Below are 20,546 nucleotides of genomic sequence, written 5' to 3' on the forward strand. Positions count from 1 at the left end.
TGATACAAATTGTGCAGCCATTGCGCAGCAAGCAGACCAACAGGAGGACACCAGCCGTGAGGGCGAGAATCAACGGGGGCCCGCCGAAGATGCTGGAAAAAATAGAATGAAAAAATCCCGTTTTAACACCAAAGATTGTCTGGAAGGAGGTCACGAGGCCGGAGCCCACAACTTTGAAAAAATGCGCTAAGCCAGTTGTGAACAAGGCATTGAATATAGTATGAATCTGAGCACCGAAATGAAGGGGCAGATCAGTATTTAACAGCGCAAGCACCTCGGTGCGGGTATTAGCTACGTGAAGGACGAATGTTTCACGGGAGGAAGTCAGTGCGACTTTTTTTTGAGACAATAGAGCCCTTATTCTGCTCATCTTGTTGAACTCTGCTTTCAAGGTTGGGATGGAAGGCCAGATGGATACATCCACTCTCCCATGCGGGGCGGGAAAAGGACATTTTTACAGCATACTACGCGTTGTGAGACAGTTACAATGTACGGGATTCCTATTAGCATCCCGCAGCATGCCTCATTGTTTAAAAGCAAATAACTACCATTAGCTAATAATGTAAAAGTGGGTGTAATCGCTGGCACAGGATTTCCCTTTAGAACGCAAGCTAAATTCGGTGCCTGAACGTTGAATGCGCCATGCAATTGGATATGCCTACAGACCACTGAGTGATCAGGTGTGGAAGTGCATTCCTCTCCTTTTAAATAAACTTCTTTACCCTCTCTCATGCACCTGTATGTAAATGGGAGTGACCAAACTTCATGCAGGAAAGCAGTACCCAATGGTTCATATCTGCCTAGGGCATAATGTTTCATACACAAACTGAATTTAAACAATGGAAACGGCAAGGTGATCAAACCGTGGATAAGCCACACAGCTGAGTTCGAGTCGGGCACAGAGAAAGGTAAAGGTTCTAACTTCTCAATATGCAGTAATGAGTATGTTGCATCTTTCATGGACATGAATTGTTGTTTTGTAGTTAGAATAAACAGCAGGAATAAAGAAGATGTATTCATGTAATCCCAAGGAACTTTCCCAGCCTTCAATATTTGCAAAGTCCATGCAAACTGTATAATAGAACGCAATTGATTTTGACCATGGTATAAAACAGACATATCATCGTGTACAATATCCACAACAGATGAAACAATATTATCTAATGTGTAAATTCTGGAAGAAAGGGTGTTAATACTATTATCGATGACAGCTAGCACTTTTTCCAAATTTGCTTGATCAATAGCTCTTAATCTGGAAGCAGCTTCAATTTGAGATAATTTCCAAACTTCGTTATAAATAGCATACACCCATCTTTTGGACCTGCCACCCACAGGACCCTTAACCCCTTGGATGCCCGCCCCTTTCCCCGCCCAGTGCCGCGCCTTGCATTAGCGGGCGGAGTTCATGACGAGCTGGACTCGTCATGGGCACAGCGCCACCGCAGCCCATGACGAGTCCAGCTCGTCATGGGCACTGAAGGGGTTAACAAAATCACTCAAATCTACTTTGTCATGTAATTTTGATAAATGAAGTTTAACAGATGCTAAAGTGGAATGTTGCTGCCAGTTCTGACATAACTTCCCTACAGAATAGGTAGTAACCGAATGGGAAGATTCAAAGCGGGGGTCCACTCTAACCTGTGTATATCCAGGGTATAGACCCAAAAAAACGATGTTGACAGGAATCTGAGCTTTTCTGCCATATCAACCATCCTTCAGGATCTAATTCGTAAATGTTGAAGGATGTATTAGTAATATATGACTGCAACGCATCAAGGGACAGATTTGTGTGATTATTCCATTTTGGATAAGTTCCCAGATCAGGAATAGAGGGTGAATTAATCTTTTTAGTAGTAGTCAATCCAAAGCAGGTGGTTTGAAAAATGGTAGAATTCAAAAACAAAATGTGGTTTGGGATAAGGCAAGCACAATGCAGAGCTTCCACACCTTGTACCTGCCACTTTTTAGAACCCCAAAGTGATTTAAGATCAATGGTATCTTTCCACAGCTCATAGCCCCCTATAGCCAAATCATCCATAAAGGATTTGGAATATAATAATTTAGTGTGGGTCAGTCTAACTTTAGAAGCGGGCTCCCCAGCCATTTTAAAATAAAATGCTTCAGGTTCAGATACACTGAAATCAGTAAAACATGTAAATTTGTTCACTAAAGTTTTAGAGCTGCCTTCAATGGGCGCTGGGCAATGCTCCCATTGTGTGTAATTGACAATATTTCTAAATGTATTCGCTTTATGCAGGAAATGATTGCCATAGTGTTGGTAGCAAAACAACTCCCCATAGTTAGCCGTGTCTAAATACAAATCTTCAGCATCAAAAGCAGCATAATATTTCAAATCAGAAAAAAGTGCCTCTATGGCCTGGACGTCCCAATCATCAGAGCGGATGTTTTGTTTCACAACGTCCACCATAGAAACACGAAGTACATTGGGGACATTAATCACCTCTGTGGGACCATCCAACACAGTCCAGGCAGTAATATTCACAAAAGTCTGGTCCCTTTTCATGATGTGTGATGACGAGTGGGGGGCCAAAGTTCCATCAATTAATCTGATTGCAGATCTTTCGGTGAGATAGTGTCCATTTACAAGAAGAAAAAATACCACCACAAATCCAATGGACATAAACAAGGAAATACATATGAGCAGCAGCCAAATGTACGTCCAGGAAGGAAATAAAAAATGTTTTGTAAACCATGCAGCAAAAATAGAAATTTTCGATGGGGGATTGGAAGTCATAGAGTTAGTGTCAAATGAAAACGTGACTGGTCAACTACAGGTGATTGTAAACCAGGCAACGACACGTCTGTGGGATAAGTATACTCAGTATCTTCAGGTGAACCACCAGCCGGTGGCGGTAACAAAGGATTAGTAACTGTATGCATCTCAATGGCAATGTCAGGCCTGGTGGTAGACGCCGGAGCCAAAAGCAGAATTTCTCAGCATCGCTGGACAAGAGACCGCTGGAGTCATACTAACAAGAATCTGCCACTCGCTGTAGTTTGACATTGTCAATGGAGATGTACCTGTTATCCTTGCGACCAGGAAGTGGAGGTAAAATGACTGTTCTTGTACCCTGCACGCCAAGCACTGGTACTACAGCACGATAAGAGGGGCTGAACTCCTTCTTGTTCTCCACCTTCTCACGGACCAGGTCACCAACTTGAGGTAGCCAGCCAATTACCGGAATCTGAAGTGCAGCATCAGTCGTGGAGGGCAAGTGTTCCTTTGTAAGACCGTCTCTGGTCTGTAGATACTGTAATACAGCACAGTGATCATCTACGTCAAAGGGTGTGGCCGTCGCCGCCATGTCTAGACCATCAAGGTCCGGAACAAACATCTTTATGCCAAAGAGCATTTCGTATGGGGTCCGCCCACCCAGAGACCTTCTAGGGGGATTATTAAGTGCACGTTGAACGTTATACAGATGGGCTAACCAGTTCCTGCCAGTGCCTAAAACCCTAGCTGTCAGGGATTGCTTTAAGTCACGGTTCATTCGCTCCACAACACTATTGCCCTCAGGCCGGTATGGAGACGAAAATTTAACTTGGACCCCCAAAGATCTCATGGCTTCTTTGTACGCCTTAGAGGCGAACGCAGGACCTTGGTCAGAATGAAGGGTTCCACATAAGAAAATTCCCACAAAGACACGCAAATCCCTGATGACAGTTCGAGCATCAGCACTCCGTTGTGGCCATACCCAAAGAAAACGTGTGCACGAATCCACTGCAACTAAGATGTATTTGTACGCAGTATCGGAGGAGAAAGGACCACGGTGATCCAAATAAACACACCCAAGTGGTTTATTAGATATGTACAACTGTGTTTGTGGTGGGCGCGCAGCAGTCAAAGGTTTAATCTGCTGGCATATGTCACAATTAAGAACATAAGCTCTAGTCTGTTTATACAACCCACGCCACCAGTAACGTTGTTGTAAGAGAGTAACAGTCGCTGAAACGCCGGCATGCGCAGAAGCCATGCCTTCGTGAGCCGCTGTTATCAAGGAAAGTCTGCAGTCCGCGTTGGGAATCAATCTGTCACCAACGTCGTTAATTCTCACATAAGGAACTTTATCAGGACTTAAATGATAAGAGTATTTAGAAGGGAAACCTCTCGGGTAATTACTTTCCTTCTCGGTCGCAGCAATAGCTGCCAAGATGTCATCATCAATCTTACTTTTGGATCTTTTTACTGCTGCTACTAGATATGTTGCCACTGCTGTTTTTGCTGCCTCGTCAGCTAAGCTGTTTCCGACAGCGTGGACACCAACTCGTTGGTGCCCAAGAGTATGAATTACACTCACGAGAGTCAGATTCTGTTTAAGTTCTGCAACTCGAACCCAAAGCATTTTATGCTTGATTGTGCTACCCTTGGAATCACGATATTCATTTTGAGACCAAAAGAATAAATTGTCGTTAAAAGACTGAACACAGTAAAATGAGTCACTCACAATAAGAGTTGTAACTCGAGGATCAGCAAACTCCAGTGCGAGCACCAGAGCACGTAGCTCTGCCAACTTGGCGGTACAATCACCCAATGACTGCGTATGCACGGCATCAGACTTGAATTCACCATTCACAAAAGTACCAGCCACAATTGCGCAGGACGCTGAATATGCATGCTTTGATTCCGTCGCCGGTTGCGCCGACCCGTCCGTGTAAATGACACAATGGTAATCCTCAAGCGGGCGCAAAGACAGAGGGGCTGGATGAACAAATTCATACTGCAAATACTCCTGAGTCTGCAATGAGGCATCAAAGATGTAGGTGACATCCAGTGATGTCAATGCAGTGGCCCATTGTATCCAATGTGGATGCACAGCTTTAGAATCAAGCAGTGCTTAATTTGTAAAATATGAAGTCCAGGTGCTCAAATGTTTGTCGGAGGCCACACCCATTTATCCGGCTCCACCCACTTCCTTCACTAGCTCCACCCACTTCCTCTATTGGCTCCACCCACACCCTCAACTGGCACCCAAGCCATAAACCGTGAAAATGGCATACATGCCCTCAGGTCAGAACACATGGAAATGTTACACATAAGCACCCATGCCATAAACCATGGAAATGTCACACATTAGCAAGCACCCAAGCCATAAACCATGTAACTGTCACACTTAAGCCCTCAGGCCAGAAAGCATGGAAATGTCACACATAAGCACCCAGGCCAGAAAGCATGCCATAATCTGTGGCAATGTCACACATAAGCATCCAGGCCATGGCTAGGCCAAAAACCATGGAAATTGTCACACAAACATCCATGATCCAGACCACATACCATGGAAATGTCACATATAGGCATCCAGCCGGGGTGTGTTGTTGACTTCCAACCACAATAAACTAACCCCCCCCTCGCTGTCCACCATCCATCTGCAGTATTATCAAAAAAGCAGCCTTTGTCCAGATTCTAGATTCTTTTAACATTCGGCCTCTCCTGCACAACTAAAAATCAGGTTTCAGATTGCGCTGCACCACTGAAGCCAGTCTCTTCACAAATCCCAGAAGATGCACTTTGGAAGTTTCTGTGAGTGTGGTGAGTGTGATATTTGTTTGGTGAAGAGGTGGTGTCTATTTGGAGTGAATGTGTCCTTTGTTCGATTACGTGGGTATGCTGTTGCTATGAGTGTGGTATTTGTTTGGTGAATAGAAGTAGTGCACTTTCTCTGAGTGCAGCTTGTATCCGTTTACAGGGGCGTCCTTACTGTTTGTGACACTGTTTGTTCAACAGGGGTTTTGACGACGAGGTTCGTTCACTTACTGTGACTATAAATGTTTGATGAAGAGGGTAATTCATTTACTCTATGATATGTTTAAGGGTTTTCTTTTTCAGAATGGCACTTTTCTAACTACACTAGCTCATCGCCCGAGGGCAGGCGTTCCCCACCCAAGCCAAACAAAAAGAAAACCTTCCAGAAGAAAGTGAAAGAAAAACAAAGAGCCCGAGAGAGAAAACGATGACTAGAAATAAAAGCGTGAAATGACAAAGGAAACTTTCAGGAAACCAAAAAAAAGAAGATGATTTACCTTATTCTTCGGAAGAAACCAGTCCCTGCCCTGGTAAGACTCGTGGAGAGGGTCACGGTCACCTCCAGGCCTCCTGTCCCAGATTTATGGAGTCAGCATGAGTTCCTCTGCCCTGCCAGTTGCCGCCTCCAGCCCCGACGATTAGTTTATCAACTGTACATGGAATTGAAAATAATAAAAGGAAAAGTATCAAACGTACACACGTCTCTAAAAGGTGGTGATTTGCTCCCAGGAGGGCTTTTTGTTAGGTTGCCGATGGCTGCAGGTCCTTAGTACAAAAATGAGTGGATCCTCCCACAAACATGGCAGGAGGAATATTTCCTGAAATATAGAGTGGCTTCTCTGGTTTACAAATACCAAACTGATTATTTCCTAACATGTACAGGAGCAGCAGAGCCTCGGAGTAAGTAGCTGCTCCCCATGTAATTTTCACAGGCATTCCATCGAATTGCTCACAGGTTTGCATCCGATTCAGTCTCTTCACCTATTCCACACTGAGGAATTTCCTTTTCTTGGCTGTGTGGGTATACAGGTGCCAGCGCCACTCCACATCTGCAGTTTTCTCATTTTCGAGAGTTCCAAGTTTAATCATGTACAATTTCATCTCGAACCTCGGACCAACTTCGGAGAGTTATATGTTCCGGTGATCAGTTTTTTTGTACACATGGTGCCAGAAAGATATGTAGTTCTCCTGGTTGGCAAATGTTATCACCCTCTTACTTTCATCCTTGGGCACAGGGAACAAAAACTTAAGATACTTGAGACCCTCTGCCCCAAGCGTGAGGTGAAGTTATGGAATATGAGATGTGGATATGCCTCAGACATGGTGCCCAAGTCAGGAATGTCATGACACATCACCACGTTGCACAGTGTGAAGTACGCAGTGGGTCCAAACGGGAGGTGACACATGATCAGACCATCTGGTGTGCCTCTGTGCTCATGCACAATGAGAAGGTCTGTGACGCTGTTGGCTTTGCAGGCTTAGACGAGTGATCCCACCTCATGCTTAATCCTGTTCATGCGCTGAACGTTGGGGAAGATCAGTTTCACCTCCTTGGCAAACATTGTGAAGCGTGAGCTGGGGTCTCTCGAAGTAGTGATCATGATTTTGGGGTCTTCCACTCCGGCCCAACGGTATTTATCATCTACATGACTGCTTACACCTTCATAGTCATATTCTATCAGCTTCTGGTGAGAGAGGGCATCTCGGCGGATTCCAGTTGGAATAAGACGATTTTCATCTAAAGCTCTATTTAACCTCTGCTTCTTGTCCTCGATGCTGTGCTGTTTCTCTTCAAGTGCCTTCTTGTACAGGTACTCCCTCCGCAATCGTGCCTCCTGTCTCAACATGGCAGCAGCTCTCCCAGCTCATGTGGAGCAAAGGAACCCACCAACAACCCCCATTATTTGTGTTTTTTTGGGCTGTGTCTGGACTGCTCTTTGTGAATATGCCCCCAGTTCTTCCTATCTTTCCTCCTTCTCTCCTCGTAGTACCCAAACTCATCTTACAGCCAGCTGCCTTCTTTCCAAACTTCCTGCTCTGGCAACAGGACTGGAGGTGACGTCCCCTACACCCCCCCCCCCCTCCGAGGCGCCTTGGGCAGACTTTGCATTACATCCCGCCTCGGGGTGCCGCGGGCATCAGAACAGAATACATTGTAGCAGCAGTGCTAAATCAGCTGCAATCACCACAAGCCTGCAGGAGCAGTGCGTGCAGGCCACAGCGCTTAGAGTGACATGTAATTTACGACGAGGCAGGGGCCCCGGCATTTTCTGAGTGTGACAGTGTGCCTCATAAAGCGGGCTGCTGCTGCGGCATGCAATTTGTACTATTTTACATACAATTGCGTGCAATATCAGCTCTTCACAGGGGAGACCTGTGTGGATTTAGTGAACAGCCTTATCCCGTGTAGACTCGGGCCTGAAAATTAAGTGCCGGTGCTTAGCCCAGGAAAGCACCGGCACAAATTAAGCTCTGGAATTAGGTACACTGGCTTTCGTCACTGCCTCTAGAGCAGGATACGGTGTGACAACCAACATGCGTTTCCCTTGCGACAGCGCTCTTTCTTTCAGAATTGCCATCTGCACTGCAGTCAAAACTTTCTCGACAGTGGAAAAACGCATTTCAGCCGAAGTGTACGAGTGTGATTTGTATGCAATGGGGACTGTGCCGCCCTCATTGAAGGTTAGGTACGTGAAACCCACTGCACCAGGCACAATTCTTATCACCAAGTTAGTGTGGTTATCACGTGTAAGTAAGTACTTTGAAGCAAGAAGATCAGCCTGCAAAGATTGCAAGATAGCTGAATGCTCTGGCTGCCAGCTCGATTTGGAAAAAGTAGGTTGTACCAAGGCATATAGCAGCTTGATACGCTGGGCATAATCGGGAATGTAAGTACGCCTGAAATGTAGAAAACCCAGCAAAGATTGTAGTTTCTTCAGTGTTGTCGGAGCACGCAAACATGCGCACTTCTCCAGGAAATGAGGGGCCAAACCTCGACCTTCATTGTTGAGTTCATAGCCCAAAAACAACACTGTATACTCTGCAATGTGTGATTTTGCAAAGTTGAATTTGTAAACAAAGTCCGCAAACATGACAATGATGCGGTCAACGCGACACAGATGTGGCCATAATTCGTCGTCTGTGAGATAGATATCATCAACATACGTGTACGCATCAGGGTCAATGCCCTCCAACAGAGAGACTACATGTGCGGCAAAGACGCCTGGACTGTTTTTATAGCCCATGGCTAATCTTTTAAACTGTTTTTGTTTGCCGCCCGAAGGAAAGGCTGTCCACTGACTACTAATTGAGGACAGATTATGGCTATAAAAGCCATTGGAGATGTCAAGTGTGGTCTTAAACCTTTTTCTCACGAGACTATCAATGAGGGCAGAACTGTGGGTATTCTGTACGGCACAGGTCCGACAATGAGAGTTCAAATGCCGGTAATCCAAAACTAGGTGGTACGACCCATCAGGTTTAGTTACAGTGAATAAAGGATTATTCATGGGTGACACACATGTTTCAATAACACCTTGATATTCCAATTGTTCAAGGATTTCTGCGACGTGAGATCTAGCTTCGCGACGCATGGGATATTGAGGTTGCGGCTGGGGCATAGACCGTAATGGAATCTCATGGCTGGGCGACAACTTATCCCACCCAACCTGAGTACGGTGCAACGCCAGAGCAAGTACCTGAGCCCACTCTTCTGCAAAGTTCTGTGCCTGATCCTTCGGCACAGTGTGCGCGAAAGATGAGAGGATGACTTCCTCCCATCTAGGAGCGGCCAAAACGAAAGCTGGGGGCCAGTCTGCCTCTGCTAACAGAATGTCATATGTAGAGGTCAGATTTTCCCCAAAAATCTCTTTTATGGTACGTCGTATGTCACCTTCTATTAAAAGGACTATGTCATATAGTCTGTCAGGGGAAGCCACTCTAGTATTCGCAGTTTCTACAGTAATGAACGTTTCAGTTGCTGTCGCCTCCAGATATGGACGCCGTGTTTGCCGCACTACTGTAACCTCCGCTGCGCTGTCGAGCAGCGTTAGTGCCCATGTCAGGTTCCGAAGCTGCGTTCTCACTATCTGTGGCATACCTCGCTGTTAGTGCAGCAACTTTCTTCTTCTGAAACGGGGGACGTTGACGTGCAAACTCGTCCTGCTTGCCTTTACCGTCAGGCTGACGGGGTTGCTCACGTCCTTGTTGGACGCCCCGACCTTTGCCACGTTCTCCTCCACCAGACTGTGAGACCGATGTTTCCTGTGAAGAACGAGGAGAACGTTGTTCAATAACCTGAAATCTATCAGGAGACCTAATCCTAGTGCGATCGCGCAAGTCATATGTGCGCTCACTAGTCGGCAGTACAGGCGACGCTGGACGAGACCCCTGTTTCTGTTGCAGCTTACCTTATTTCTTAGCTCTCCAATTTTGTTTAGGAAAAGCTGGACGATCGTCTTTGAAAGACGAACCCATCTTAGTTTGCTGTTGCACAACTGTGGTCTGAACAGAAGGCTTAACCCCTAAACTACTGCGGCCTATTGTCCTATATGCCTCCGCGATAATTTTGGGTAACTCTCGATTTATCGACGTCGTCTACGAGGGCTAGCCCATTCGACACTTGAAAGTGGACCGCATCTCCCTTGAGGTTACCAAGGATGAGAGTGGCAACCACTTCGAACACACCGACAAGCCTCATTCCCATCTCGACCGCCGCCTCCGAACCATGTTGATCTTGAACACGTTTGATCACGGAGGGCAGTACGGCCATAGACGGGGTGCCAAAGCACTTCGAGTAGACCGCTGCAAAAACCTTACCCCAGTTCTCACAATCAGCCACCTCTGGGATTAAGTCTTTCTGGAAACTGATGGTGAGTATCCTGTGCTTTTCCACAGGAGTAGAGTTCGGAAATAATGCTTCCAGCTGGTCAAATTTCTCAGCAAGCCAATAAGACAAATCGTCCTTATTCTGGGGGCGCTTGCCCATTACCGAATTAACCATGACGGGACTAATAACAATCCCGGCCGGGCCAGCTGGTTGCCCCGCAACAACAGGTGCCCCTGCCAGCAAATTGCGTGAAACATATTGTACCAAAGCCCGATGAACAGTAATCAGGGCTGTATGGAGTTGACGTAACTCATCCACCCTGGCACGTAAATAACGAGGATGAGGCGTAAATCCGGCCAACACCGGCCAAGTGGCCCCTGGAATGGACAAAGGGCCCATTCAAACCGGTGTAACCATGTGGGGGAGGGCGCCATTAAACCAAATACGATGCTGCCAAGCTGAAACAGGAATCTCCTGCGTCCTTTATGGAGTATAATCCGCTGGGACTGCCGTAGGAGTGTAAGAGTGAAACGTATGATCGTCCGCACTCACCGCCGGTAAGGTAACCCAAGAGTAAAACAACTCATAGGGATATGATGCATCGGCACTCACTACAATGATAATATACATCCCGTCGTCGGGTACCCCTAACTGCGTCAAATGATGCCGGAGAGGTGCGCGGCTATGCGCCGCAATAGCGACCTCAGCCATAAGGACACAGGAAAGAAAGACAATCTATATAACCAGTAGCACAAAAAGGGTATAAAGTAAAAACCTTTTTAATTGACAAGCTTAAAAGAATCTATATATTCACTATTAGGTAGGTTAAAAGCCGCCACTCCCGTTATCCAGAAACAAGAGTGAGGGCGTTGTGGACCTGATGTACGCATTACTAAGGCGTCTCAAATCATAAGACCAAACGTTAGGTGCGCCATGTTGCAGGGATTTTGCTCATGCACAGAACTATGCGCAGGAAACCAGGACCTCAGTGAACTGTAGTGTACCAAAAAACTCACCTCAGTACCCAGAACCCCTATCCGACTAGCATCAGTGTCTCATTCGTTCTCCGTATCATCTCGAAGCTACCAATGATTAGACAACCCAGAACAAGCGACTTAGAGTACTCTCAGGAATGGTGGGAATTAGAAACACCTTTTCATTATTATTCTCATATCAGTCCACAACAAGTGTAGTCAGAGACACAATATAGTTTAAAATGTTTATTTTTAACTACGTGCCCTAAGATGCAGTACTTTGGCTAACATAAGCAGACAAATGATAAAAAATAACACCATCAGCATTGTTACAATACCATATAAAATGAAGGGAGAAATCATGTTATAAATGAGAGTGTATTATAGTCACCCTCCCTTCATAAGAAAGCTAGTATTATTAAACTATTAGAAGGTCTCTAGGTTTGAATGGGGAACCCCATTCCGTAAAGATCAGCTTAGGTGAATCACATCACAGGATCAGCTTTGCTCTGTGTCTGGAAAAGGTCTTCTCCAAAGTGTCTGAATCATGCATGCAAACTGCAATATTAAAGGCACTCCAGTTTCAGATATTTGCAGCTGTGTGCGTGTTATGGCTAGAGCGTGGGCCGATCAACATGAATTCAAAAGCATACATTGTTATTTGGCCCTGACTGCTTCTGCACACAGTGTTCAGACCAAGGTCGCGGTGCACGTCTAGGGATGTGAACAACAGACCGTTTCTCATGTGAAGAAAAAGCAAGCAAGCAGTTTTCTTATAATAACAGCTACCTGCAGTGTCATGTGCAAAAGCAGCAAAAGTGGCAAGATGGCGTTTTAACTCTAAGACGATTATGCTAACATAGCAATGTGTGTACCTGGAACTCCGTCTCCACTACAGCAAGTTGGTCATGTATGGCAGGTATAGAGTTCGAGCGCAATGAGCACGCGATACGCGCCTGCACCGTGCGCTTGCTACCAATTAGCAAATCAAGGCCTGCACACCCTACCACCAAGTATTACTGGTTCACCATGGCTGCTGCGCTGAACAGGGCAAGCGATGTCTGAGTCCAGGAATGTAACCCCTGCCAGCAAAAGGCGACCGCCTGGAGATGGGTAAAGGCAGTCTTACGTGTCCCTCTACTCAGCACCACGAGCAATTCCCAACTCCCAACTGCAGTGGCTCTGCTCCCAGAGCTCAAGCCTCGACGCAGCTCCAGTCACTCGTAGGGACCCTCTATTGTTGCAGCACTCCGGGGTCCAGGACGGTGCAATTAGGTCAGCAGCGAGAAGGCAGCCGGCGCTCACAGATAATGAGCCCCAGCCTCCGGAGCTACCCTGCCCCGAAACACCGCGATACCAAAGGGGATGATGGACGGAGCGTTAGAGCAAATCAAACACTGACCCCCAGTCAACTGATCTGGGTTTAATCCAACATCATTCTTTAGCTCACTCCACCACCCCAGTTCAGACATGGCCATATGCAAATCAGTCCGACCTTGTGCCTCATGGGAACAGTCCAGCCCGAACTGCCAAGCCATGTCTTCCCTGGACCGGAAACAAGCATCCTGGGACCGGTTTCGGGTTCATAACCCTAATCAGCCAGGCTATCTTAAATCCAGTGGCAAAGTGAGCAATGGACCCACATCTGGGCATACCCTGCCAACTTAGGTGGTGGAGTGAGCTAAAGAATGATGATGGATTAAACCCAGATCAGTTGACTGGGGGTGAGTGTTTGATTTGCTCTAACGCTCCGTCCATCATCCCCTTTGGTATCGCTTTGTTCGCCCTAAGATGGCAGGGTATGCCCAGACGTGGGTCCCTTGCTCACTTTGCCACTGGATTCAAGATAGCCTGGCTGATGAGGGTTATGAACCCGAAACCGGTCCCAGGATGCTTGTCTCCGGTCCAGGGAAGACATGGCTTGGCACTTCGGGCTGGACTGTTCGCATGAGGCCCAGGGTCAGATTGATTTGTATATGGCCATGTCTGAACTGGGGTGGTGGAGTGAGCTAAAGAATGATGATGGATTAAACCCAGATCAGTTGACTGGGGGGTGAGTGTTTGATTTGCTCAAGCGCTCCGTCCATCATCCCCTTTGGTATCGCTTTGTTTGCCCTAAGTTGGCAGGGTATGCCCAGACGTGGGTGCCTTGCTCACTTTGCCACTAGATTCAAGATAGCCTGGCTGATGAGGGTTATGAACCCGAAACCGGTCCCAGGATGCTTGTATCCGGTCCAGGGAAGACATGGCTTGGCAGTTCGGGCTGGACTGATCCCATGAGGCACAGGGTCAGACTGATTTGTATATGGCCATGTCTGAACTGGGGTGGTGGAGTGAGGTAAAGAATGATGATGGACTAAACCCAGATCAGTTGACTGGGGGTGAGTGTTTGATTTGCTCTAACGCTCCGTCCATCATCCCCTTTGGTATCGCTTTGTTTGCCCTAAGTTGGCAGGGTATGCCCAGACGTGGGTCCCTTGCTCACTTTGCCACTGGATTCAAGATAGCCTGGCTGATGAGGGTTATGAACCCGAAACCGGTCCCAGGATGCTTGTCTCCGGTCCAGGGAAGACATGGCTTGGCAGTTCGGGCTGGATTGTTCCCATGAGGCACAGGGTCAGACTGATTTGTATATGGCCATGTCTGAACTGGGGTGGTGGAGTGAGCTAAAGAATGATGATGGATTAAACCCAGATCAGTTGACTGGGGGTGAGTGTTTGATTTGCTCAAGCGCTCCGTCCATCATCCCCTTTGGTATCGCTCTGCCCCGAAACACCCCCCGGATCCCTTGGGTGTGATGGGGGATATGGCAGATCTATATTGCAGGAGAGTCAATGGGGTGCTAGACCTCTCAGGACTTCATTCCGGCCCCCTGCGCAATGCCGTTGGAATTCTCGCCCTCTCACCCGGTCTTGGAGGGAAGCTTCACCGCATCGTTGTTGCTGCAGTCCCAGCGCCGCTGCTGGGCCAGGCGACGCAGTTGGTAAATAAGGCTCCAAGCCGACTGGCGAGTTCCGGTCCGGATGGCCGAATCTGGCGCACTTCTCGCCGGCCACTGCTGCAATCGAGTCCCCGGCTCACCTTCTTTAATTAGGCCCAATCAAGCCCCAGGCGCCACACAAGGACAGGAGCCACGCGCATCGGCACCAGCCCTCCTTCACTACTCGGCTGGGATTACACCGCTGTCACTGTGGGCATTAGAGCCGCTTCCGTGCCAAGTGTCAAGGCCGCAATGCAGGCTCCAGGCTGACCGGCGATTTCCGGCCTGAACAGCTGACCCCAGCGCACTCCTCGTCGGTAGCCGCTGAACTCGAGTCCCCGGCCTATGACCCCTAAATAGGCCCAGTCCGGCGGAGCCTCAGATCTTTGGCCCCGGACGTCGCACAGGGATCGGGACAACTCGTACCGGCACCGCTAATCTTCCGCTCCAATTCTGGGACCCAGAGAGACAGGATCTACATCAGGATAGCTGGGTTAAGGGACAGCAACGACGGAGCTTAGTTCTTAGGCAGCCATCTTAGTCGGTGCCTGGCCACTCCCCCTATTCTCTTTCTTAAGTAGGTCTCTAACAGGTTGTACCAGATCCGAGATTTATTTTTATGAATTTAGACATATACTCAGCCAAACCTAAAAAAGATTTGATTTCATCCTTGTTAACAGGGATGGGAGCTTCAACCACGTACTCTAGTAAATCTATTTTGGGTTTCATGCCTTCACTGGACAAGGTGTGTCCCAGAAATTCAACAGATGCTACTCCAATCTTACACTTGCTCCTCTTGATGGTGAAACCTGATTCATTAATTTTGGCACACACTTTCCTCAAATTGAAATTGGAACCTTAAATGAGAATGTCATCTTGGAAACAAATGGATTTGTCTACCCCACCCCCTCCAAATATGTTGCATTATTCTTGCATTATTCTTTGGAAAGTCGCTGCGGCCGATGCCAAGCCAAACAGCATCTGCAAGAATTTGTAGGTACCAATAGGCGTGGTAAAAGCTGTGAGAATTTGTGAATCAGGGTGCAATGCCACTTGGTGATATGCCAATGTTAGGTCTAATACAGAAAAGAATCAGGCACCATTTATTACGGATAACATTTCAGTAATTTTGGGAAGCGGGTACCTGTCTACCTAGATGTTGGCGTTGAGACTACTCAAGTCCACACACATGCGGATGTCATTACTCTCTTTTTTAGAAGTTATAACAATGGGGGCCAACCACTCGGAATTTTCTACAGCCTGAATTATGCCTTGCTTTTCTAGTTTCTCCAAGTCCTTTTTTAAAGAGTCACACATCACCAAAGGAATGGACCTGGTCTTGTGTGCAACCGGAACTGCATCATTTTTGAGTTTTATTTTGTGCAAATAGTTTTTTAACAAGCCAACATTATCCGTGAAAACATCTGGAAATTCATCACATATCCCTTTTCCTGTTAATGATCTATTAATCCGTAAAACTTGTTCTATGTTGTTAAGGTCAAGCATGATGCCTAAATCTTTCTGGTGCTTCCACTCTAGTAAATTACTTTCTTTTTCTGTAATGTATACCTTCCCAAATGTATGTCTGTCTTTGAAAGAGATTCACATCCTCACCATTCCTTTTAGAGGAATAGGATCCTTGTTGTAACCCCCTGTGTGAACATCAGGTTTTTCCAAAATGTATTCCTCGTCACTAAACAAACCTTGGAATGTCTCTATGTCTATTAGGGTGTAAGGGGAACAGGAGTCAGCAAATGCATTGACTTTTTTGCCATCCAATTGTATTTCACAAACAGGATAACTAATCTTCTCTTCAACTCCTTGACCATGCACTTGAAAGATAAATTTGTTATCACAAGAATCAGTGACCTGATCATAAACAACATGTACATCTTTACCTACTTCCTTAGAATTACACATTTTAGAAAAATGACCAACTCTGTTACACTTCCTACAATTAACACCTCTGCAGGACACCTTGGGAAATTTCCTAGATGATTCACATTCACACATTTATAGCATCTGAAATTCTCTTTTTTAGACTTGGGCCTAACCACAATTTGTTTGTTTGATACTTTTAAATTATCATCATCTTCTTTAATTTCATTTACATGCTTCTCCTCCGACTTAGATTCTTTGTTACTTTTCATTTATTTGACACAATAAGCAGTATGCTCTTAGCTATTGCTACAGCCTCTTCCAAATCAGGATTTTGAGTTAACAACCTTTCTTGCACTTTGTGGTCATTGGTGCAATGGACCAATTGATCCCTGATGAGAGAATGCGAGTGCACACAATTCACAAGTGGCGAAAAGCCCCCTCAAAGTAGCAATAGATGTGGTGACTTTTTCATTTTTACCTTGTACCCTTTGAAAGAATTTATGTCTCTCCAATACAACATTAACTTTATCCTTGAAATGGGAACCCAATTTTCTTAAAGTAGTAGTGAAAACATCAACATCACCATCACCCTCCTCCTCTCCCCCATCAGCGAGATCTTCATAAACTTTCCTCCCTTGGGTGCCCAAATTATGTAACAAAATATGTTGTTTCCTTACTGAAGAAAACTTTTCTCCTCCTATGGCAATAAGATAGGAATGGAGCATTTTGACCCACCTATCCCATAGAATTTCTGGTTTACCCTCCTCGTTTAAAAACGGAGGCGGTTGAATCATATTAGCAACTGACTTGGTGGCAATGCAAATCCAAGAAATTAGGAAGAAAATGGAACCAGGATGACTGGGGGAATGAAAACTGACTGCAAGAAGAAAAGCTGTGCCAAACAGCAATAGGAATGGACAAAATGCAAAACTTTTAAACCAGAGGAAGAGCTGTGCTTGTCAGCGAGGTGAAGCAAAACTCAGGCAATTAAGCTGTGCCTGTCAGCGTATAGGCTCACAGTAGGATGAAGAGAAATATGAAGAAAAACTGCAGGCAAGCTGTGCCTGTCAGTGTGTAACAGTAAATACACTTACTTGGTGGAACTCGAAGAAAAATGAAACCAGTGCGCAGGATACTTGAGGTAAAATTAGGACTGCTACATTTCTGAAGTAATCAAAGGCAATATGCTGAAGAAGAAACCCCGCCCAAAGCAGCAAAAGCGAAACACCTTTCTAAGGTGAACGCTGGTGAGGAACCGCTTTGGGGGAGAGGTAGAAACACTCACAGAGCAGAAACACCCCTCCTGAGGCGAACGCTCATCTCCTGAGGAATGCGCTGAATAAGTAACGCACCACCGAGTGAGGACGCCTCTTCTGAAGTGAACACTAATCCCCTGAAGCATGCGCCGATGGGGGAGATGATGAAATTGAGACGCTTCTCTGAAGGTAGGTGTGGTGAAGGAAGACCTCGGGGCATGCGCCGATTTGGATTCACTCCACAGAGCGGAACGCCCTTCTGAGACAAACGATATACTTCAGAAGACTTCGCCAATGAGGTGACGTCTCACGTAGCGAGAACGCCTCTCCTGAGACGAACACTAATCCCCTGAATCATGCTCCGACAGGGGACGCCTTAGTGGATGTGCACAATGTCCCAGGAGAAGAGGGAACTCCAAACGAACATAAGGAGAACAACCGGCGTGAGCCTCAAGGACGGTCACTGAATTGAAGCAGGAAATAGATCAAGTCGATGGAAACTAAGTTCTCCATGAAAAATAAAAAGGAGCACAGAAGCAATGAAGGTAGGCTGGCTAAACAGGGGTGAGGAACCGTGGCTGTCCCCTGCACAGCATCTAGTAGTCCAGTCGTCACCAAAAATGTTATAATAAGTCCAGGAAACGAAGTTATTTGAAGAAAATAAGTGGGTTTATTTCAACATACGGTTCCTCCAACTGCCATGCCTAACGCTCCTCAGGCGGTATGCCAACATTCTAAGCTGCACTCCTGCTCACATTCTAAGATGGCACCACTGTCTCTGGCAGGGGGTAGAACATACCAAAAGAGGAGAACTATGTTACAAGTAGGAAGAGAATATATTTTAAGCATAGCATTTAACAAGAAATAATGAAAGGTTTAAACAATGTGTATTTTGTGCAGAGCATATAACATGAACTGGGGAAAGGTTATAACAGTGGTTTTCTTGTTCACCACCTACGGTCTAAGCGGGAAGGGTGTTCATCCTACCACAGCTAAGCTTATTAGGTGGATCAGGACAGCCATCGTTAAATCATATGAAACATCTAAGGTTGACTAGCCTTCAATTGTCAAAGGTAGATCAACAAGAGGTAAGGCTTCCTCATGGACAATGTTTAAGGGAGCCTCCGTAAAAGACATATGCAACTCTGTCACATAATTTACACCTCAGAATTTTGTGTCACATTACTGTCTTGAATTGGGGTAAGGAGCATCATCGAATTTATGTGCTCATGTTTTATATTCTGTTCATTAGCTTTAACTTGTTAAGCTGTGATTAAAATAACAGGTGTACCATCAAAATATGTGGTATATGTTTCTTTTTTGGTTTTTGGCTCTGAGTCAATGTGAGAACCAATCACTTTCTGCTTGGGTATTGGCTCATCACGTAAGGACTGGGATGGGAAGACAGACGAAAAGGTAATGTCCTGGTTGCTTACTTGTAATCATCTTTACTCTGAGTCCAGGTTTCCCTCCCATGCTAGAAGTGATTTCTTTGGTGATATTTTTTTTTGTCTTAATTAAGCATTGTACTTTAGTAAATCATCATTCCAAGTTCCTCCTTTTCTGCATCCTGGCTTGTAGCGACCGATCTTCGGGGAACCTTTTATTTGTTTCCTACGTAACAGGTTTCTGTGGAGCAGACGAAAGTTAAGAATGTGACAGGCAGACTTGGACTCGGAGTAATGAAGATTACTAGTAAGTAACCTGGACATACTAAAGCATGGTATGGTAGCGGACTGTCATTTACAGACAGCAAATATTTCATTGAAACGACTACTCAATTTGAACAGACTTCCTGTTAAAAGTATATAGAGCACAAACGATAATGTGTAAAAAATTTGAATAAGCACATTTTTTTGTCATTTGTGCATCACCAAGCAACGTGTCTTGATTTGTTAATCCTATTAAAATCTTTATTTGCATCACATTTCAGAATCGGAAGAAGTGCTTGATTTGTCTTTTCCCAACTGTTTATTTATTTTGAAATATTTGTAGAGTTCTTTTCCGGGTATTTAAATGTTGTATATTAGAAGAAAACAACATCCTACAGTCTTTCCTTTCACACCAGCAAGATTGTCACATACTCTTTTTACAAAATCTTCACACTGCAGTAAAAGAAACAAGCAGCAATTTGTCAGAAGAATAGACTGACATTTAGCCTTTGTCTTTGAGCGCACAGCAAATGTGACAGGATAAAAACAAAAGTCTGGGGGCGTGGTCTCGCCAGGAATGGAGTGAGACGTGCTTTGCTTCGTCTCCGGGCCGCCGCCGCGATACTTTGCCTTTTTAAAGCGGCTCTGCGGCAGCGCCGGAGATCTGATCGTCACCCGAGGGGAGCTGACGGCGAGGGGCACCCGGTGAGCGGCTTGGAGGTGCTGGCAGTACCGGAGGGCGCGGGACCCAGAGGTGGGGAAGGCCCGGAGAACGCTGTCCTGCCCGCCATTTTGCCCGCCGACCATCAACGGCCTTTGGCGCCCGATCCCTGAGGAGGGGGAGAGGTCGGAGACCCGGCGATCCGGGCGAACTGCTGCGAGCGGCCCTATCTCAGCCTCGGACTTACCGGGTGGTGCAGCGGGCCCCAGACTGCCTTGGACACGGGCTTCGGGGCCTCCGGGGGCGGAGCTGCGGAGTAGTGGTCGCCATCTTCCTTCGGACTGGCCTTCCCTCCCGCCTGGATTGCTGGTATGTGACGCGCGCCGGAGCTGGGCCCTGGGTGAGTCCTAGGGGGCGTGCGCTGAGGCCTTGAATCTCACTGGGGGCCTGCATCTGCCCCGAGCTGGCTGGGAGCGGTGTTCTGGAGCTCCTGCCTGTGCCCCTGTGATCGCTGGGGGCCTGCTGCGCTTCCGCCGGAGCCCTGGGTCGGCGCTGGGGACCTGAGGAGGGGCTGGCGGCTGCTGCGCTGCCCGCGCTGGACCTCGTGGCTGGCTCGAAGAGGGCAGGAACCCGTGGACGCCCGACGGCGGAGCCCTGCGGCGACAGATAGCACACAGTGAGTTGTTCCAGGGGGGTGACCTGCTGGCCCCGGGACTGTTGCCAGCCTTGCCGGTACCGGGGTGTCCGGCGGGGGGCCTTCGCGCTCGTTGAA

At 46.8% G+C, this 20,546-nt stretch overlaps 1 protein-coding gene and 1 pseudogene across 1 annotated transcript in view; one reads left to right on the forward strand and one right to left on the reverse strand.

The window, feature by feature from the left end:
• Window positions 1-20,546, forward strand: part of MEI1 (meiotic double-stranded break formation protein 1) — a 2,222,673-nt gene that overhangs the window by 1,088,293 nt on the left and 1,113,834 nt on the right. The window lies entirely within an intron of this gene.
• Window positions 6,462-7,389, reverse strand: LOC146833415 (U3 small nucleolar ribonucleoprotein IMP4 pseudogene; annotated as a pseudogene).

Source organism: Triturus cristatus, chromosome 4_2, assembly GCF_964204655.1.
Source record: "Triturus cristatus chromosome 4_2, aTriCri1.1, whole genome shotgun sequence".
Taxonomy (NCBI): domain Eukaryota; kingdom Metazoa; phylum Chordata; class Amphibia; order Caudata; family Salamandridae; genus Triturus; species Triturus cristatus.